At 45.3% G+C, this 22,805-nt stretch overlaps 1 long non-coding RNA gene across 1 annotated transcript in view; it reads left to right on the forward strand.

Annotated features, from left to right (window-relative positions):
• Nucleotides 1-3,795: 3,795 nt before the first annotated feature.
• LOC138481276 (uncharacterized) overlaps nucleotides 3,796-22,805 on the forward strand; it is a 93,327-nt gene continuing 74,317 nt past the window's right edge. The window contains exons 1-2 of the long non-coding RNA XR_011274211.1: nucleotides 3,796-3,838; nucleotides 4,244-4,309. This is a non-coding gene — a long non-coding RNA (uncharacterized lncRNA). The remainder of the gene's footprint in view (nucleotides 3,839-4,243; nucleotides 4,310-22,805) is intronic.

Genomic DNA, 22,805 nt, shown 5'->3' on the forward strand with positions numbered 1-22,805 from the left:
GTCTGTTACCACTACGAAGTGTAGGCCTCTGCCGGTCGAGCCGAAGTCTGCGTGGACAGTACCCCACGGCACGTCGCTCCGTGGCATGGCTTGGATGGGCGGGCTCTTTTCAGCCGGACTCGCGGCTTGGCAAGGGATGCATGCCTTTACGAACTCGGTCACTCGGTGTTCCAGGTCGGGGAACCAGACTTTCAGCCTCAGGCGCGCCTTCATCTTGGCCATGCCTTGATGTCCTGTGTGGGCTAGCTGGAGAACCCTTGTGACCAGGGATCTGGGGATCACGATCTGGTCACCTCGTAGCAGTAGGCCATCCGTGGACACTGAGAGCTCGTGTCGAGCCTTCCACAACAGTTGCAGGTCCCTCTGCGTCTCTGGGTGTCTTCTGGCGTTGTTCAGGAGGACGTCTCGCCATTCCCCTGTGGCAACCGCTCTTTTCACTCGCAAGAATGCTTCGTCAGAGTTCGAGTCATCTGCAATGTTCTCCCTCGACAGGGCCACTGGCAGGGCTGACTCGACGACGAGATGCACGGCGTCCGCCGCGTCAGATAGCTCTACCGGATTCTGGGCGTCCCTCGTACCGGGGTGGCGGGACAGGTAGTCTGCGGGGTTGTGGGTGCCCGGGCGGTATACCAGCTTGACGCTGTATTCGATGAGCGATAGCATCCATCTTTCGATCCGGGGAGGCGGCTTTGAGGAGGTGCCTGACAGGATGGGAATCAGGGGTTTATGGTCAGTGACCACGACGACGGGTTTGCCGAGGATATATATCCTGAAGTGTTTGCATCCCCACAGGATGGCAAGGGCCTCTCTCTCGATTTGCGAGTAGCGCCTTTCCGTGTCGGTGAGGGCCTTGCTAGCGTAGGCAATGGGTCTCATCGCTCCCAGTTCGTCGGCCTGCATGAGGACTGCCCCTAGACCTACGGGGCTGGCGTCAACCACGATCTCTGATTCCCGGCTGGGGTGGAAGTAGGCCATCGTCTCCTGCTCTGACAGGGCCTCTTTGATGGCATTGAATGATCTTTGTTCTGCCGCTGTCCATTGCCACGGTACGTCATTCCTGGTGAGTGCTCTCAATGGTTCTGATAGGGAGGCTAGGTCTTTGATGAATCTGCCACAGTAATTGACCATCCCCAGGAAGCTCCGAACTTCTGCAGGAGATGTGGGCGGAGGCGCATCTCTTATGTCTTTTACCTTGCCGGGGTCAGGTGAAATGCCGTTCGCATGGAAGGTGAACCCAAAGAATTCCAGCCGATCTTTCAGGAATTCGCACTTTTCTTGGTGTAGTGTAAGACCTACCGCCTGGAGTCTCTCAAACGTGCGTTCCAGCCTTTTAAGGTGTTCGCTCTCTGACTTGGCGAAGACCAGAATGTCGTCGGACATGTTAATGACACCCCTCAGGCTGGACAACGCTCCTCTTATTGCGTTCTGGAAGACCTCAGCCGCGGATGAGATCCCGAAGTTGAGTCTCTTGTATTGGTACAATCCTTCGTGTGTTGTGAACGTAGTGATGTACCTCGACTCGGGGTGCAGTTCCAGTTGATGGTAGCCGGATCTGAGGTCTAGTTTGGAGAAGACCTTGGCGCCTTGGAGTTCTCCAACGATATCGTCCAGGGTGGGCGTGAGGTGGCGCTCTCTTTTGATGGCAGCATTGGGTAGCCTCATGTCTACGCAGATGCGTACAGCCCCTGGTTGCTTCGGCTTCGGGGCCACTACGATGGGTGAAACCCACGGGGTGGGCCCTTCTACCCGTTCGATGATGTCTCGGTCCATTAGCTGTTGCAGTTCTGCCTCCACTTGTGCCCTCAGGTGAAATGGAATTCGGCGGTGCTTGAGGGCTGTCGGCCTTACGGATTTGTCGATGTGCAAGCGAATGGGGTCTGCGTTCAGCTTGCCGATACCCTTGAAGAGACTCGCGAACTTGTGTAGCATGCTCTTAAGATCTGCATGGTATACCCCAAATGTGAAATGCACGATGTCGAGCGCTTCTGACGCCGCACAGCTTAGCAGCGAATGGGGGCTGACGTCGGTGACGAAGAATCTTGCCTTGATGGAGTTCTGTCCATGCGATACTGGGGCAATAAATGCACCTTGGATGGGTAAGGGGGTGTCGCCACCGAATGCATATATCCTCGCTGTTGATGTCGACAGTTCTGGTGGGCCTGGCAGGGCTACGTAGTGTTTGGTGGCTAGCACGCAGACTGAAGCCCCGGTGTCGATGAGGATGGGGGTGGGAGTGCCCTTGATGTCGACGGTGCATTTGGGTTGGCGTTTTGTGCTGGAACATCTCGCGATGCTGGAGATGAAGAAGACTTCTTCCTCTTCCTCCTCTTCTTCTTCTGCGAGATCTAGGTCTTGCAGGCCTTGATCAATGGAGGAGATGCCTCTCACTCTGCGGGAACTGCTTCGCCCCACTCTCTCCGGTCCTCTCGTCGTTGTGACAGGGGCAGCCGCACGGCACGTTCTGGCAAAGTGACCCGGTATACCGCACCGGGCGCATGTTCTTGACTTGGCTGGGCAGTCACCGCTGTGGGGGAGGTCATACCCACAGTTCGAGCACGATGGGGCGGTGCTTGGAGCGGACGCGGTGTCGGGCTTTCTCGGCGCCCACCTTGACCTGTTCGCAGCCGACCGTCCTACTGCAAATGCGTCTTCGTTGTGCCCTGGTCGCGAGGCAGCGTCCATTTTCGCGCCTCTGGCCTCTGCTAGTTCGTGTGCTCTGCCCAGGTCCAGGATCTGCTGGAGGGTTAGGCCAGGCTCCCTCAACACTTGCCTCCGAAGTTTACTGGAGCTGCACCCCTGTAGTAATTGGTTGCGGACCATCTCCTCTTCGTCGGCCCATCTGCAAGAGGTCGCCAGGTGTCTCAGGCGGGCGCAGAATTTGTCCAGGGGTTCATCGTCTAACTGTTTCTCAGCGCCCATGACGAACCTGTCAAAATCCACATTGGACATGGGTAAGAAATGGTCTTTAAGTGCCTGCTTGACGGCGTCATAAGTGACCACGGGGATGGTCAGGGAGTCATAGATCTTGTGGACTTCTGCGCCTGCTGAATAGATCATGGTCGCAACCTTTTCATCATCGTCGTTAACCCCTGCTGCCCTGAAGAACATGTCCAGTCTTTTAACCCACAGCAGCCACCTCGGTCCTAGCTTGGAAGGGGGTCCAGTGGCATCAAACTCTGGCATGGGGGCTAGGGAGCTGCGGGCTCTGCGGGGAATCGGGGCTGCGGCACCCTCATCGTCTGCGCCGTCACCCATTTTCTTTTGCTAGGTACTCACAGGTGGTAGATGTGGCCTTGTGGTAGTGGTGGGAGCGAAATCCTCTTCTTTCTTCTTGTGTGCCACAGCCTTGCACCAGCAAGACTGTGGGTGTTCCAAAAATTGTTTTTTTTTTTTTTTCCTCTCTGCTAGCGCCGTCGGCGAGTGGCGCACGAGCACCCTGTTGGGCCGCAACCACGGTCGCCGCACGTGACGGGGAGCGGATCGAAGAAAAAAAAATGGCCGCCGGTGCGTCGTTAGTCCGTGACACGGCGGGCTTAACACAGCGTTGCAGCCGGGCACGGGAGTGGGCCGTTGCTCCTCCTCGTCGCCAGTGTGATGATCGGGGGGGCCGCCGGTGTCATGCGGGCCCCTATGGCGTACATGCCCTGCGCGCAGCAACGCCGCGCAGGAACAGACACGGAGGCGTCTGCTCGTTCCGGCTCTCCGGCCCCAACTGCCGGGCGCCGCCTTTATTATCAACTACGCATGCGCGGCGTACACGCCGCGCATGCGCATACTGTGTACTACGTACACAACACAAGCCACACTACGACAGGTGCTGCAGTAACAGTGCATAGCGGTAGGTGCATTTTGACAAACAACATATATTTAGCACTGAAGCACTTTGATTGATCTTGTTACCATTTAAATATGCCCCACCTTCCCATCCCCTCGGCTTGTAGTCACACTTCCAATGTTCCTTCTAGCATTCCACTCCTAAGAGGTTATAAATGGAGTTGTTTCAGAATGAAAACCCTGCAAATTGTAACATTGCAAAATGAGATACAATGAAACTAGATAGTTAAAGGTGTCAGTTAATAACAGTGCTTTGTTATATGCTCAAAGCATAACAAAAGGGGCAGTTTGTCAAGAGATCATTTGAAGAGGACAAAGAGCCCTAATAGCACAATCATACTAGTTTTAAATACAGTCCAGCTACCACCATCCTGACTGACCAGTCTTTTGTTGCCATCTCGTTTTTCAGAAAACAGACTTCCTACACAAGAAAGAGCTCCACTACCCCTGCTACTATTTACACGTTGGCAGCGAGGTAAGTTGTGACGTTATGAATTTATATCGTGCGTCAGACTATTTCACTACAGCAATCATAATGTGACAGGATTGAGGGGCCGACTGGCTTGTAGTTTGATCTCCCCTATGAAATGTATTAAATTACTTTAAATCCCTCTAGGTTGGTGATATCTGTCAAACGGGGACAGGAGGATGTCTTTTTGTATCTCCTCTGATTTCTGTCCACCCCCTTGCTTGATACAGTTTGCTCATGACATTCTATCTCCTGACTAAGCTTATGTAAAACAAAAATTATCAGAAATAAGCCATATCACCAACATGTTATCTGTTTCACTCAAAATAGATAATTATGAGCATTGTGAATTGGGAAGGATGTTGAAGGTGCCAGTGGCCAAAAAAGTACAAATAGAATCAGCTACATTTGATTTTGGGGTCAATTTTGAACAAACAGACACAAACGCAGAGGTGTAGAACAGTTGAGCGAACAGCATGTATTTGAGGGAGGGATACATAATTGGAATAAGATTTAGTTGAGGTATAGGTAAAAAATCAAAGTGAAATTCAGTTGGGACAGAGGTAGAAAATGAAAGCAGGATTGAATTAAGCAAGAGTACACAATGTAAGTGAGTATTTGTGACTAGTACTTACTTCACACAACATAAATGTGTGTGGCCTATCATGTAAGACAGAGGAGAGATAAGTCCAAGAATTGGTTGGTGGCCAGCAACAGATTATATTCAAAGCCCATAACTGAATGTGCCATCTTGTGGTGGTGAAACAAAATACTTGAAGTTGTTATAATTATTTTGTGTGCAGAAAGAAAATTCAGTGGTTCAAATGCGTTTTCCATATATTTTATGGAGAACCAAAATACTGGTTACTTATGAAGTTATAAATACAATTTTGTAGACTTCTATTAGGTAAGACATTTCATTTAGTGGCTGCAATTGCATTTTTCATCATTTTGTTGTGAGTTTTACATTCTTTGTCAGTAGGGGGAATATATAATCAGTGACTGTAAATCAGTGGTCCAATTTTTTTGAGGCGATAAAATAGTAGTTCCTCATGAAGAAATTATGTTGAATTCTAAGGAGGCAGGAGAGTGCATTCAGTGTTGCTAACTGAGTGTGCCTTCGGTTTGTGGTGAGACAAAAATGATATTGGATGCATAGAAAAAAGCCATATATTTTGTTTGGTCCCCAGGAGGAGATTATATTCAATGTCTGCAAATCTATGTTTAACACCCATTCCATCATCTATTTTCTACTAGTACTAGGCAGAAAGGAATCCCAGTTACCACTTCGCTTGTCATAAATATACATGGCATTAGTTGTCAGATTGTGGAGAAGAACATCACAGTATTGTTTGGCGGCAAACAGAATATTATAGACAGAATTGTGTACTTATTGCACCGAAAATGCCTAATGTTTTATAGGCAGTAGAATGGTACATTTGTTGGCTTTACATCCTTTGGGGGTCATTACGAGTTTGGAGGCAGCCATGGCGCTATCAGCGCCATGGCTGCCTCCCAACTCGTGTCCGGGTTCCCGGAATGGGGATTTACCGGGTCATTCCAACCTTGGAGAACCCTGTAAATTCCCATTCTGAAAACCATTACCCATTCCCATTGGAGCCCCTATAGGGCTCAATGAGAATGGGGAAGGAGCTAATAACAGGCCCGCAGATAGCGGGCCCGTTATTAGCTCCCTGGTCCCTTAGCGGTTCCCGCTAAGGGCGGCTGGTAAAACCAGCCGGCCTTAGTGGGACCAGGCTAAGGGACCTCAGAATGCGGCGGTAGGGGGTTAACGGCACCGGCATCCTTACAGGTTCCATTAAACCCTTACCCCCACAATCGTAATGAGGCCCTTTGTTTGTGAAAGGGGACAAAATACTTAATGGTTGCCAAAAAAAAGTCTTTGGCCAAGATTCTCATTAGCAGAAGAAAACATTGTAGAGCATGTGCTTTTTAGACTATGCCCCTTTCAGAAATGTGCAGTTTTTCTTTCACAAAGGTGACCTTTGTATTTCTAGGGGACTGGGAGGACTGGCCAATGATGTGTTAGCCAGACCAACTGCATACAATAGTTGAGGGAGCAAGCTGCCAAAATTATTGTGTGACAGGTTGACATTCCACACATGTTTGCAGCTAACCCATTTCACGGTGACATGCCTTTCAAGTTCCCTTCATAAAGCATTTCTATCCCTGTATGAAGCATTGGAATGCAACTGTGACAGCAGAGTGCTATACCTTTGCTGTCAAACCTAAGAGAAAATTCAAGATACACTCAAACCTTTTATTGTGCATACGACTGTGCCTGTTCCAAACTTGCATGGACATGTGTTTGTTTTCTGAAAATTTAAATGGGCATCCCATTTGTGAATTTGGAATGTGCATTTAAATACACAGAACACCCATACCTTTCTGAATGGGGCACAACTTTTTGTTGGCACAAGTGATGGGATGTGCTAGTGCATTACATCACTAGCATCAACAAAAAGTTTTGAGAATCTGCGCCTTATCGTTCTTTATTGATAGCAGGTAATTGAAGTGACTGAAAATCAGTCTGCCTATTTTTGTTGCAAAATAAGTGCTGCTACTGTACCAAAAGTGTAAATAAAAACTCTTTCCGTACTTTTCAGGCTAAATATTACATTCAGTGGATGTAAGTGAGATGGTCACTCTTTTGCAGTCAGACACAATACTGTCTAAAGATAAGCATTCCTATAGATCTTTGTAAGTAAGAGATTATTTACAGTATTATTCAGATTGAAGCAATCATGAAAGTAAATCAAATGTTTGTTCCTTGCAATGAAATCGAGTTTAGTTGTGTAACTGAGCTGCAATTATTTGTGGGGGGACAATATACTTGTTTCATACGTAGACAAAGATTATAGTCAGTGACTGTAGATTATATTGAAGCATTCATTCCATTATCTAGTGCCAAACAGGAGTCTCCATTTTACAAAGTTAATGTTTGTAACACTTTTGTTTTATCTTTAACATAGATTTGGAGGATTAGATGCATCAATTGAATGCACTGATGTTCTGTTGTTTGATTGTATAGTCATATGGATGCATTTGAAATAGGCATATAGTACTAGTCACTTCCATTAATAGAGAGGAGGGAAAATCAGCGACCAACCTGAATGGCATAAATACACATGTCATTTCTATTCAGGTTGAAGAGAAGAATATCACAGAATTTGGAGGCAGTAGCAATGTACATTAATTTCCTGTATATTAGTGCACCATTTTTCCAACAAAATCCACAATGCATGCGTATAAAAATACTTTTGAGCGACAGGGGGATTATATTCGGGGATTCTAAATCAGTGTAGGCGGAAAAGTAACCCTCTTGAGTGCCAACATTTCAGGTGCACCTTTGCGTGCCAAGGGAATGGGGGCATTTGTCTAGAGAGTATTTCTCGAAAGCCAATGCCTCTGCTGTTTGCAAAATGAGGCCATAATTGAGTGAGTGGAATAGAAGGCGCCCATGTCACATTCAGAAACCCCTGCTCCACAAGGGATAGCTGTACACTTCCCTCTCTGTGGGGCAGAAGAGGTTGAGGCACTGATTGCCTCTACTGATGGGCCTGGAAAAACAATACACACTCTAGAAGATTATGAGAAAAAAAGAAACAATACAATGTGTGGGAGTGTTAGGAAAGATTTCCATGTATGTGTTATTTTCCCTCCAGTTGTGTACCCTCCCCAACCTTTTGCTGTTGTCTGACCATCCTAGCCCGACTTTTGCCAGTGGAACCCAGCCTTTTGCTGTACTCCACTGGTCTTTTGCTCATTTTGTTATGGGGAAAGTGACATGGCCTTAAAGGAATGGTTCGGTCAAAATTTTCCTACGGGTCGGCCATGTGTTTGTAAGCCTAAATTGCTCGATTTTAGCAAAATTTCCTATGGACCTTAGCCAAGTTTTCATCCATTAAATGCACGCGAAGCACCAGGGAGCTGCCATTTTGTGATAATGTTATCATTTCCCCCATCGCCCTGGCTGACCTGCTTTTGCGGCACTAAATCATATCCCCCGCCCCTGAGCCTGTCATCAGCAGACGCATACCGCCCATTTCACAACGCCAAAGCACGTCTCGTGTCAACATTCGCTGCGCTTCAGCTAATGACGTGTCGCCATGGAAATGGCAGGATGCCTCTTTCCTTAATAAGTATAAACAGACTGTTTCACAACACACAGCAGCAGATTTTCGATTCCATTCCTCTCTCTGTGTTACTTTGAGTATTTTGTGACTCGTTTCTGTGCTCTGGTCAGCTACCTTCGTTGCTTGTAGCCCGTGTAGACAGATACCAGTACCACCGCTATCAATTATTTTAGTTTGTGCAACACACAATGGATACAATAATGCCCTACATGTATGAACCCGAGTATACCAAGGAGGAACTACTGGAAAGGGAAACACGCGAAAACGATGGGGCTTCGGACAGCAGTTGGCAGGACGAATCAACAGATGAAGACACTGGACCTAATCGCATGGACGGTGTTTCCACCTGGTGCACATGCAATCGGTGCGAGCTAATGCCGACTGAGGAGGAGAACTGCTGCTGCTGTGAAAACTCAGGATGCGTGGCCTACATTTCGGAAGGCGAGCCACGACCGCAATGCATCACCAAGCTGCCAGACTTCAGGGCAGCCTACCTCACACAGTCCATGTTGAGGATAATGATGGTGCTTATACACGAACTTCGTGCAACTGTTCGTCCTCGTAATTCGAGTAACGAGTAAGTATACTCTGCTTGTCATGCCACTCCCATTTCATGGTCTTCTACTATATCCAAAATTACATATACATATCATTGTAACGCATGAAAGTCTTTCAATAGTGTGCAGTGTCTAGATAGCATTTGTCCAAGCAGAATGCCATTAGTTACAAGAATTGTCATTGACAACAAACGTTTATTAAACTTATCTTGGTCATTTAAAAACAGTTTGTTTCATTCCTTTTCACAGGTGGTACAGGCTGGTGGCCTATCGTTCCTTTACATGGTGGCTTTACAGGAGGCTTGGACACCGCATTCGAAGAGTGATACCCGCCTGTGCCGTTCATGCAATAAGAGAAACGTTCCCGAGTGACAGCGGTCAGTACAGGGGATTTTCTCTCACTGTGCTGCAACCTGAACTGTACAATGTGTAAACTTTTGTATTTTTGTGTCATCAAAATAAGCTACAAAATAAAACACCACATATATTTTAACAACGGTTGTTTTGATTTTTTAAATCAATCAAGTGTGTCTCCATTCAAGGATGGACGTCAGACACCTGTGCTCGGAATGGGTGAAGTTCAGGTCGCTGTGAAGCGGGGTGGTCACTATCTAAGCTAACATAATATATTATCAATAATGCATGCACTAAATAACACTTGTTCAAAGTCTTTCAGTCAGTTATGTCTCTATAAAAGTCACACATACATCAATACTATCAATGAACATTGGATTATACAGCCTTAGGTCAAGGGTCTTGACCACTATAATACAGTGTTTGAATTGTGGGTCTGTGCTCACAAATATCTCCGATATGTGGCATTTGTTATTGATAGGCAACGATATACTGCAGTAGGGGTCTAATGTTAGTTGGGGATCTGGTAGGTGGTCATCATGGCATGGTCAGTGGTCTGGCACATGAAGAGAATACCTTGCAGGGACACAGGGTCAGAATGGCAGTAACTTTCCACTGGCAAGGGTGCGTGGGCAAGGACATGTTTGTGGAGATGAACGAGCCATGTGCTTGGTTCAGGCCAGTTCACATGCAGGACCATGTTCTCAGAGAGTGATGTGTTACATTTATTAGCTGTTGCAAATACCTCTGGAGTTTTCCAGTCAGAGTGGGAACGAGGCTGTGGGCCATGTGCTCTGCGCGCTGTACTATCGCAGTGAGGCCTGGTCACCAAAATGGAGTGGAAAGGGGGTACAAAAATGGATGCCCCGTGTCCTGCTCAGTGTTCCCATCTACGCGAATGTCTAGCAATGTTAACATCACATAAGGGCAAGGGACGGACGCAAACGGCCAAGGTGCCAAACAGCATGTACACTTCAAAAGGTATCCCACGCCCAGGGGCCATCGCTCACATGGCCTCCTCATACCCCGTGTCTCCAGGCAGGCCTCCCCTGAGGCAGGCCGCCCCCCTGCAATCCACATAAGTGTGTCTCCATTCAGCAGTCTTCCTGTGCCTTGTCTGCATGCCCACTGGCCCATCCATCCCACCCCCCTCTATCAAAGGCGGTTTGCACTCGGGGATGAGCGCTGGCATGGGGGACTGTGACGGGCGCAAACGGCCAAGGTGCCAAACAGCATGTACACTTCAAAAGGTATCCCACGCCCAGGGGCCATCGCTCACATGGCCTCCTCTGACCCCGTGTCTCCAGGCAGGCCTCCCCTGAGGCAGGCCGCCCCCTGCAATAAACATAATACCACGACATACACACGTCATTCATTCACAAACACACCCCTGTTTCTAATACTTTATAAACCACTTGATATGTCTCATGAGAACATCTTTGTGCTTTGCAAGTCAACTCCTGAACCTTGTACCTGAGAAGCACTGAGATCTATGCTAATCTGCTCATCGCCGTGCTATCTGTGACCGCTTCGCGCAAACTCGTCAGTGTGCTACCTGTGGCCATATACCTGTTCTCCTGCAACATACTGCTCGGCCTGCTGAATCCAACTGTTTGTTGGTCAAGGTAAGGCCATGTATCCTAGTCATATTTCGGTCATTTTTACATTTCAATCTATTTGCTGTTACAGTACCCAATAGAGCTATGGTCATTGGTCTCATTGCTATTGACTTGAGTTTCAATTGTTATGCTATCAATAGATCTATTTATTTAGATCTGTGTCAATTGTCATCGAATTGCATCCTTCGGGGGTCCAGTCTATAATGTAAGCACAGTTCCTTTTCGTGCAAGACAAAACAGAAATTTCTGTAACTTATGCAAATACTAAGCCGCACATGATGAACTGGTATAGTTCAGGCGACCAAAACAAACCTTGCATTGAGCATGGTATGGTTCATTTACTTTTTTATGACATTTTTATCCATCAAGGTTTTATAATAATCTTCATATTTACTTTTCAGAATTTTCAACAATGCCTGCCTGTTCGATTAGCGGTTGCCCTTCGAAGACCCATGCTAAATCTGAAGGCACTACAATGCATGTATTCCCAAAATCTGTTGATCGAATAAGAGAATGGGTCAGACATTGCGGATATCCACTGGATGAGCGGAAAGTAGAGTCCAACAAGTCTTTGAGGACAAGAGGGGTGATCGATACCGCATCTGCAGCAGGCACTTTCCCTCGAACATGTACACCACATCTTGGGTAACAAAGAAGAACAAACGATGATGAACACGAAAATTGCTCGCAAACGCTATTCCCACTCTATTCATCCACAATCCGCCACTGGTGAGTCAAGTGTCCATTTTTAGCTTTAGGCCTTGCGGTAGTGTGTAGTTAGCCGAATAGATTCATTGATATTTTAGGTGTTGTTTCCAATTTGTAATACTTTCGACATTGATATGAGTGTATAGCTTTTTGAATAATGACATTTATCAATATATTATTTTTAGATTTCATAACCCACAAACGAAATCTATATCGAAATCTATATATGGGCACAGGGAACTGTGCTATATTGTGCATTACTCAAGTATTCTGTCTCCTTACATGGCAATTTTAAATATTGGCATTTCATTATCAAACAATAATTTACCTTTACAACTGCTTGACTGTCCCTTGAATCTGAAGCAAGAACATTCTACTTCCATCACGTGCTCGCAGTTATCAACCACTTCTAGCGCGTATCAGGTAATCATACTTGGCTATTCCGCTACAGATTTGTTTCATGCATGTCAAGTAATAGTTTTTATGTATCGTGTGATTATTTTACCAATTGTTTGGTTAGTGCTTTCCAATTGATATACACCTTAATTGTCGTCCCCTGGTGTTTGTTTTCAGTTATAATTAGTGGTATCCATACTAATGCAAGTACTGTCTTTCAGGGAGATGCTGAAGCGTCCACCACATTGACAACAGCCCTACATGTTCTTCAGCAGACCGAGGTATGGATACTGACAGCTCAACTGACTGTGATCATCAGGACTGGAACACTTGTCGTTTGATTGTTCTACACCATGTTTCATTTGTGGTTAGCCGTTGATATGTACCTGTGCGGTCGACCCCAAGCATGTGTTGTGTTTTCAATATTGTAATCCTTACTAATGCAAATACTATATTTCAGGCAGTTGTTGAATCGTCAACCCACGCACTTGATGCAGAGCCTGACATTCAACGAATTCTGGTGGAAGCGAGACCATGCGGTCGAATCGGCGCAACAGCTTTCGGAAGTGCGCACCACATTGACAACAGCCTTAGATATTCTTCAGCATCATGAGGTATGGATACTGACAGCTCCATCGAGCGTGATCATATAACGTGATTCCATTTGCTATACTTTCTTCCCTATTAACGCAAGTACTGTGTTTCAGGGAGATGATGGAGCTTCCACTACAATCACAAGATCCCATTTAGATGATGCAGATGTAAAGAAATCGGAGAAATAAGTCGATTAAATCAGATCATTTTTAAATATTCCTTGATTCTTTTAGGCCATGCAACATTTGTGGTTATCTCTTTATATGCACCTGTGCCGTCAACCCCAAGTGTGTGTTATGTTTACGATATTGAAAACCATACTAACGCAAGTACTGTGTTTCAGGGAGTTGCTAATGCCTCCTCTTCAATACAATCATTTGTGGCAGTCCATGTAGAGCCAGAGGTATGGATACTGACATCTCCATCGAACTAGGTCATCAGAGCTCGAATACTTGTCGTTTGATTGTTCCACACAATGTTTAAATCGTGTTTGGCTATTGAGATGTACATGTGTGTTCGTCCTCGCGTGCGTTTTACGCTAACAATATTTTGATACACAGTAATGAAAATACTATGTTTCAGGGAGTTGATGGAGCCTCATTCCGTGCTGTCTATGCAGATACAGAAAATATAGTCGTTGCAGCGCAAGAGGAAGGGGAGACATGCGGTACGTATCGGAGCAACAGCGTGCAGATGTTGAAGGTCGAGTCAAAAAAGTTGCAAAGAAAAGAAACCAAAATAAGGTTAGTAACAAACAGTTCATAACTTTAGAAAATGTTTTGTGCTGGGGACTATTTTATGTTTTTTTTCCAGTCAATTGTACTATACTTTATCTTGTGTGTAAACTGAACATCCCTTTTCCAATCTGTCCTCTAGTTACCCGTTGGTCTACAAACTATACATGCACAGACAGTGAAGCAAATGAGAGATGTTGCTTGCCAGACCATTTACACTATGGAGGAACTATTAATTCAGACGCGGCAGGTTGAGACTCGGGATGCTCATGTCCAATGGCCAGAACATGAAATTAATGTGTCCGGAGAATCCAGCAAAGTTTTATTGGGCCATTGCTACAGTACGACCGCACCGCTGCAACAACATGATACTAGATGTATTGAAGATAGCTCTGAAGTAGTCGCAGATCAATTCACACAATCTACACCCGCCAAAGAATTGCCACCAAAAAAGCTGTCGACATTGTTGTGTTCTCCCATCAATGTTGAGGTAGCAGATGTTGAAATGACAGAGAATGAACCAGCAGCAGCATTCACCGACGCATCAGAACTTGATAGCAGCGATATTTCTTTCAAATGTGGTGATATGTCCTCAACGTCACAGGCCGAAACAACTTTGACACAGGATGACAGTCTAATGAAAGAGGGCAAATACATAGAATTTGATAGTTGTTTGATGGATATTATAAGTATGATGAAATGTGGGCATTCCGTCAGAGGGAAAGTATGTGGGAAGCCATTGATTCATGTGACTCGTCAAAAACAAGGCAGTAACGTCACAATACATGCTGCCTGTAGATTACATTTTACGTTCTCATGGTACGCACAACCGATGCTGGGGAAACTGCCAGCAGGCAATCTACTGTGTGCAGCAGCATCACTTTTTAGTGGCTCCAGGTTTAGAAAGTTAGAGTCTTTCTTTCAGTTTGTGGGACTCCATTTCATTTCAAAAACGCAGTACTACAAATACCAACATGATTATCTGTTTCCGGCCATCAGTGATGCTTGGAAAATTGAACAATTGTCTCTAGCAAGTACATTCGAAGGCAGACGATTCAGGCTAGCTGACGATGGACAGTGCGACAGCCCTGGATTTTCTGACAAGTACTGCACCTACAACTTTCAGGACATGGATAGTAAGAAGATTGTGAGTTCGGTGGTCGTGCAGGTAACACAATGTACATCCTCAGTGGCCATGGAGAAACTAGGATTTATAAAATCAGTGGAATATCTACAATTGAGGGGAATGCACATCGACCTCATAGCCACGGACAGACACGTTTCAATTGCCAAGACAATGAGAGAGCAGTTCCCACATATTAAACATCAATTTGACGTATGGCATCTTGCTAAATTAATCAATAAGAAAATCTCAGCTGCAGGGGAAAAAAAGGTTTGGAAAGTATTTCAGAGTGGTCCCAGTCTATCAGCAACCATCTTTGGTGGAGCTCCAAAACTTGTGAAGGGTCAGTTGAAATACTACTTGAAAAATGGCGGTCACTGATGCACCACTGTACCAACGTGCACCGCTGGTCATAAAACCTACATTTCCACCAATGTGAACATGGCCCTTTATCCCCAGTGGAGGCACGGAAGAAGAAGTGGTTGAATCCATCTTCACCAACACACAAAGCCATTGAGAAGATTGTTTTCGATAAAACTCTATCACACTGGAGGTTTGGAGGTGTTCCACAATATGTGCCTAAAGTACAGGCCAAAGCGCTTGCATTTCAGCATACAGGGCATGAGATCTAGGACTCTACTTGCCGTCTTGGCCCATAACGAGAATCTCGGCCGTGAACAATCTAGGACTAAGGGTAATGTCAGGATGCCTCGCTACACTAAGGCCTTTTCAAAAAGAAGTAAGCAATGGGTGATCAAACCAGTCTATGAGGAAATGGAGTTCGACTTTGTCAAAAGCCTTATTGTTGCTGTATTAGAGAAGCACAGATATGGAATTTTGAACGTTTCTGTGCAGAGCACTGATCCTTTGCCACCCAGCATTGCCACTGTGCCATGTCCACCCAAAGGAGAGCTGGTTGTGAAGTACAAATCCCGGTTTAAATAATTGTAATACGATTGTCTTTTTGTAAATAAATGTATTTGTACATTGACAATACAAAGTACGCTAACCCTAACCCCTACCTTCACCATCCTGGGTGCCGAACTACCTGGGTGTCATCTTTGAATTCTCTCTCTATTCACCTCATATTGCTGACCTTGTCTATATGTGTATGTATATATTTTTGATGATGCAACTAATTTTCGCAATCTCTTATAAATGCTGGGCACTGTTAACCGAGGGGCGGCTTGCGTATTGCAAATAATAAAACAAACAAACAATAAATCTCACTTTCAACTCAACTCCTCGGGTACTTTATACTTTCCCTGACCTTCCCCAAAAAATTAAAAGTCTCAATAGTTATGGTTCTTTGGGGCTTCAAAGCTCGCAGACAACGAGGACAAAATTGGGGCCTTAGGACGCGCCAAGCGAGCCGTTGCAGATGGGAGAGAAGCCAGTCGCATTTGCACATTGAGGCGCACTACATAAATGGATTCAAAACTTCAAGTTCTCACAGATGGCTTTACTACGGGATGTTGCAAAGAAAGAATGTATGCTAATTTCTAGTGAAGGTCAGCGGCTTTGATTTTCAGCTCGTGCCCTGAAGAGGCCCACAACTCTCACTGGTAGTATAAGGTTCTATTGTTTTTTGACCTTGAGAGACAAGGACCATGCAGAAAGAACTTCATTTGAAGAGGGGTTTGGGGGGTGCAATAACTTTTGAGACAATAAGGCAGAAAATTCTTAAACTAGACCGAGTTTCATGTTAGTTCAGTATACGAAAAATCGTTGTCAAGAGCACAGTGGGATTTACAGACTGCATTACGCAGAGACATAATGGAAATTCCAAATATAATGTAAGTAACTCTTTAGATGCTTTTATACCAGAATGAAGAATTAATGAATGGATGCATGAATAAATGAATGAATGAAGATCTTTGAAAAGGTTTGTGGGATCGTCCTTGTAGCGGGCACATGGGAATGCAGTTCCACATTCCACACGCATGTAGACAAAAAGTAATTTCTCATTGTGTACTAACCTCGATTTATTTCGTTAGTTTTCGCATTGATTTTGGAGCCGAACATACTCCATTGCACTATCCTTGAAAGCAAATAGTTTCATCTTGGCCGTAATAAATAAAATGTATATTATTAATAAAGATCGGCTGGCGGGACTAATTATACATTTTATGTTTTCAAAATAGGTACATCCTTCCCTTTTGCCCCTGCCACCAGTTTCAGACACCGGCAGATGGTTTCTTCAGCCACCAGCTGCAGCTTAATGTAAACAACTGCACCATTCTGATGATCTTATGGGACGATTGCCAAGGGCTCATATGCCCTTACGCGGTACTAGCGGCTAGAAGCAACATATCAACCTTTACGCTGGCCTAGTGCCTACTTGTTTGTACAGCCTTGCGGTTCAACGTGCGACAAAAGTGCTTCTTTGAACGAAAACCAACACCCTGTGCACCATAAAGGAACAGCGCATGACTCAGGATAAAATTGTACGGATTTGCAGACAGAGATAAAAGAAAATAAATTACTTTTGAAGTTCATATGGCAATTGCAGAATATTCCATAAACATTTAATGTCAAATAAATGTACTTTACCAAATTTACCGTGTTGCTGTTTGATTTTAAAGTACAGTTTCATATTCCGAATTGTGGCGCGCTGTGTTGTGAGCTGATCTGTGTTGGTTTTCGGGTTCTGTGTGAAGTCGCGTAGAAGACGACTGGGCGTGTTTGAATACGCAGCACAGTAACGTCACAGAGAGAGGCGGGGAATATGAATGTTTTGATAATGTCAGGCTCAGGGGCGGGGGATATGATTTAGTGCAGCAAAAGCAGGTCAGCCAGGGCGATGGGGGAAATGATAGGATTATCACAAAATGGCAGCTCCCCAGTGCCTGTTTTCGCGTGCGTTTAATGGACGAAAACTGGGGTAAGGTCCACAGGAAATGTTTCTAAAATCGAGCGACTTAGGGTTAAAAACACATGGCCGACCCGTAGGGGCAATAACAAATTTTGACCGAACCATTCCTTTAAGACAGTCAGTACTGGGAGACGTTGTTTCCCTTAGTCTTTCACTTTGTTGCTATTCTTTAGTAACATTTTATAATGCGCACAAAGTACCTTACAGTAGAGTGTGCTTGGGTCCCTTTTACAATTTCGAGGCCCTAGACACCCTCGAAGGATTTTTGGTGAATGTACAAGTGTAACAACAATAAGGGAATATAGTTGTGGGAGATACAATATCCTAAAGTGTTAGGTACAATAATAGTTATAACACATATGAACACTTACAAGGAGCATACTCAAATACATTAAAAAACTGGTTTACATATTATCATCAAATGTGTTTGCTGTAAACTTCCCTAGGCAGAAGAACACCCTATTCCTACAGCTTGTTGCTGTCCCTAGGAAGGAGGTGGTGCAACACCTATCTAAAAGGTCACCCTATAGGGATAGGCTTTTCTTCTGCCTGGGAATGTACAAATGGGCCTTGGACAGAACTGGTGGCATCTTTTATGTGTTTCGAACTCTTTTCAATGGTCCAAACCGTGTTTACCATGTTTGGACCAGGACAGTGGCCAATCCCTCAAATGGCCATCCCATGTGGTCCTTTGTTCTGTCCTTTGGCCATCTTGTCCCTTTGCCTTCCCCAGGTCAAGAAGACCCAGGAAATTCCTTATTTGGTCATGCAGACACCTGCGCAAACAAAAGATTTTGCGGGCTTCTGCATGCCGTGTGTGTGTGCCTCCAGGATGTGGGCTGGAACCGTTTAGTTCCAATATTAATCCTGTGTGCCAGGATGTCTGGTGTGCTGGGAAGACTGGGACCACCATGGCCCATGATTGGTCCACATCTGGGATGGCTGTATGTGAGCAGATCCCCTATTAGTTTCTCTTCATTTTGGCACAAATTAGATATTGAATAAGAGATGGCATCTTACACCCATTCCAGGTTGATCTTTGAGTTCACACCAAACTTAGTAAATGAGCCAAGTATCCTGAATCAACAAAGTAGATGTGTGGAACTGCTGGTGACCCGGTGGAAGGTTTGGCACCCTAAACCCGCTTTTGTCCTGTCGGACCCCCTGTTTCTGGTCAAACCTAGAAGGCCTGCAAGAGTACTTCGACCCATTGGAATAGTGGGACTAACTATTCTCAGCACCCCCAACTTAACCTGTAAACCAGCTTCTTCGGAAGTGTTCCTGGACCGCCCAGTGAACTGACAAGCTCATGTGGGACCTTTGCCCTGGAACAGACGCTGTCTCGAGTTTTTACTTGCGCCTTTGGAGACTGTAAACTCTAGGTATAAGGCACTCTCCCACTGAGTTTCGCACACCTAGCATTCCTAGGTCTGGAATTCGGATTGTACACCTGAACCCGAGCATACACAGTCACTGTTTTGCCCAGCTGTGGTGACAAACTTTGTGGGTGCCTTGTTGCTGTGCCCCCTGTGCCCTAAGACTCGCTGCAGTGGAACTGGCCTGATCGCTTCATCAGGAGCGGAGAAATCACCACTGTCCCACCACAGAAAAATTCCTGGAACACAGCCCCTGAAATCCGCAGAGCTGCACAACTGCAGGATTTGAACCTGCAGTTGAAGTGGACTCGACTGCCAAAGACTGGTCTGGAGTGCACTAAGGGTCGGTGAGTACTTGCAACCCATACCGGTGGCCCCTAACGCAGCCATCCATTTTCACACACAAGTGTCCCCTGAGAGCCACTCTTATTGATAAAGATAGTCCATGCTACTGAGCTATTCTCAACTCTTGAACCCTGTTCTGCCCTCTCAGGGAGACCATCCTCAAATAGTAGGAATTTATTCTTCACTGCCTCACCCACCATCCTGAGTTTCAACAGCCCCTTGAGGATACCCCGTTTTGAATTAACCGCACAATCATGTGCGCCAGCACCAAAAGTATTTTGAGCTCAAGGCTCCACTCATTTTAGGGGCTGGACTGCCTCTAAGTTAGGGTTTGAATTGTGAAGCATTGCCTAAATGATGTTCATACTGTGTGAATTATTTCATTACAAGTTGTGGATCAATACTGTGCACTATTTGTTTAGGCCATTGGTTACTGTGTGCATGTTTGCTAGATTAGTGTTGTGTTGGTTTTGTTATTAGTGCTGAATATTTAGTTTGTGTTTTACTTAAAAGGCCTTTAATAAATGTATGTGTATATAGAGTCATTTGTGGTATCTTTTGCTGTGTGTGCTCATTGTGTGCTTTCAATCCCCCTTAGCCCTCCTGAGACGTAGTCTTGACAGCCACCAATGCTACCATGATTGGTCTGGCTTGTCCAGAAGGTTACCCTGTTCCAAGAAACTAGTCTGGCCTTCTGCACCTCAGCCCACCAGGTCAGTGTTCAAGAATCCATCTTAACAGGGAGACCATGATGGACCAGGAGAAATGGCATACAGTGTAGATGAGGCGCAGGATGTAGGAAGTGGCTGGTCTCCACAACTCAAATGAAGCGAGTCTGATAATAATAATGATGAGGATAAGATAAAAGAGTATGACCCATCTGAGTACAGGCAGCCGCAACACATTGTTCTGAAAACCAGTGCTACTGTTGGGGGATTCGATCATCTTACAGTCACTGAGATGGGAGAGCAAGGAACCCTGGGGTTAACATGGTATTAAATGTGGTGGGAGGCTGGTGTAAATCCACATTTTTGGAATTGATAGGACCACATGGGGATGTTCTGTAGATTTGCCATTAGCAGAAGTGGTGTGTCGCAAATCCACCGATTTTTTAAGACAAAGTGGAGGATTTAACTCCAGCATTTTGAGGGAGGCAAATACTTCTCGAGACCTGGAATTTGATTTGCTGTAAAAGTACTCATAATTCTGTTGCTGCCATGGCACTAACAGAATGACACCAAACTCATAATGAAGCAAGGTGTCTTTTAAACACTATCTGTTAGCTATGCACGTGCAAAATGCCAGTGTCTGGAAGCCAGACCACCAACAACATCACTGCAAATAGCACCGAACTAGAATCTTCACATTCACATGGACGTGGTAGTCCATGTCTTTTTTTTACCAAAAATGCAAAGTGGGGATTTTCTTCAAACATGACAAAGTTTTGCAAAATCTGGCCAATTAAGTAGAATTGTGTTTCATGGACGCCTTGAACTTACTTGGGGCCACATCTTTTTGGTCCGACATGATTTGGCAACCTGCACTAGCAGGGGGAGAAGAAACAAGACCTCAGTGCAGTCTGCCCTGCCGCAAGCACTTGCCCTAACAGCCCATTCAGACTTACCTCTAAGCGCCATGTTATTGTGAAGGAGAGATTTTAGCATGGACTTGAATCTCACAGCTCACGTTATGTCTATGGTCCACTTGCCACATTCTTTTCCTAAAAAAACTCGTTTTCCATTGGCTCATGAGTAAAGTGTATCACCACTAGGAAACATCCAGTCAGCGTTCCTTTTCACACAGAGCAGTACTATATCTGTATGATGAGTTACGTTTGCAATGGAGCACGCACTCGATTATTCCAATGGTCTGAGAATGCACTTCACAATGGACTTTTGGGCAAGTGGACAGATTACTGACTACAAGGCTGTCACCTTTTGGAATTCCCCTCTGTTCATGGTGTCTCGGTTAACTGAACAATTAATTGCCATCACTGAAACAGTCCCAACTGAGCATTATATGTGGCACGTGTCATGCGAGGAGAGTGTCAGCTACAGTTTAATGTCTGTTGTATTTTTGTCAGCCTTTTGCGAAAGTCCACCATGCAAATTTTCAACACTGTCCATGACTCAGTGAGGTTGAGCCAATGGTGACACGCCACAGCACAACTTGAAAGCTGCAACTGCCACCCAGGACAATTCTACTTTGAGCATGTTTCAGAGGCCAGAAGAACAATTCATTGACATAACTGATAAATCAGTAACAGCCAAGCCTTAGATGGTATGTTCTGCCTGATGCCAGTTGTATGCTACAACCGTTTGAAGAGGACAGCAGGCATGCATTCTGGCACAGTGGCTCACTCAGTGAGGCACTGCCACTAGTGGTACTGTTAAAATGTAACCTGTCCAACAAGTTAATGGTCTTGAAGCTATCACTGGAAAAGTATCCTAATGGGCCCTGTATTGTACTGCACATGTTTATAGCTGTATTGTTTATATTTATACATACCCATTTTTTTAGTGTAACATTTTGCACACATTTGTTCCGGCCATCTGTCCTGCACAGCAAAATAACCATCCTGGACTGGTGTGAACAATAAGGCTGCACATATTCGCCATGAGGGTGGAGGGCCAATGCCCCTCAGTAGGGATCAAAAGACTGGAAGTCGACATATTACATCACAAGTGGAAGTATACACAAATGCAGAACTATTTATTAAGGCATGGTGCCTTGTTTTGGCGAGAGTTGGGATAAGTGTACCGGAACCCCAATAGTAGTGTTCTTGGATCTTCCCAGATCAGGTCACTATTATTTATTGTATGTATGTAGTATATGTATCACGCCAAAGCCTGCAGGCATCAGGCTGACCCATAAAAGCCGAGGACGATCAGGATATACCAGAAACCCATAAAGAGGATGAACTACAATGGACTTTTTTCCAAAAAAGGAAGAGTTTTCAGATGTCTCCCAAAAGTGAAGTGTCTTTCCCCCAGGTGTAAGTCCACCAGGAGATCATTCCAGGCTTGAGTAGCAGGCACTGGAAATGATCGACCATTCCCCCTTATTCTTTTAACCCGCTGACCCATGAGACACTGGGCAGTGCTAGAACGTAAGGATTGTTGTGGTTTATATTGAGCCAGGTGTTCTTTCAGGTAATGAGGAGCTTACCCGTAAATACATTTGTGAGTGTATTACTCTATGGAAGTAGTGGGTCTGGAGGGTGGGATGTGTCAGTTAGTTTGAATCCTTTTAGGTGCTGTTTTCTTGGATTGCAAGACTATGAATAATGATGCCTCTTTTTTGTCAGCACCACAGTTTGCTGCATGAGTATGGATTCTCTGACAGCAGTTTCACCCCAGGCACAAGAATCTGTTTAAAATTACATATCCGTTGGGTACCAAAGGCTCAGGATACCAATATTGAATACATGAGTGTGGAATCATACTCAGACGTGGACAACATTGGCAGTACTCTTTTGGTACCACCTCCATGGACTGTCACAGCTGCTCAGAACACCTCGGTGCTCTGAGAAAGGCTGTTCCTTTCTCAGGAAGTAGTAGGCTTTCTTCTTCTACCTCATCTTACCTCAACCACTCCTGCCACCACACCACACCAGGCTACATCTGTGGTGCAAAAGATCCCACCATCTGCCTCGCAAGGCTTA

Source organism: Ambystoma mexicanum, chromosome 5p (genome assembly GCF_040938575.1).
Source record: "Ambystoma mexicanum isolate Mex_15411 chromosome 5p, UKY_AmexF1_1, whole genome shotgun sequence".
In the NCBI taxonomy this organism is placed as follows: domain Eukaryota; kingdom Metazoa; phylum Chordata; class Amphibia; order Caudata; family Ambystomatidae; genus Ambystoma; species Ambystoma mexicanum.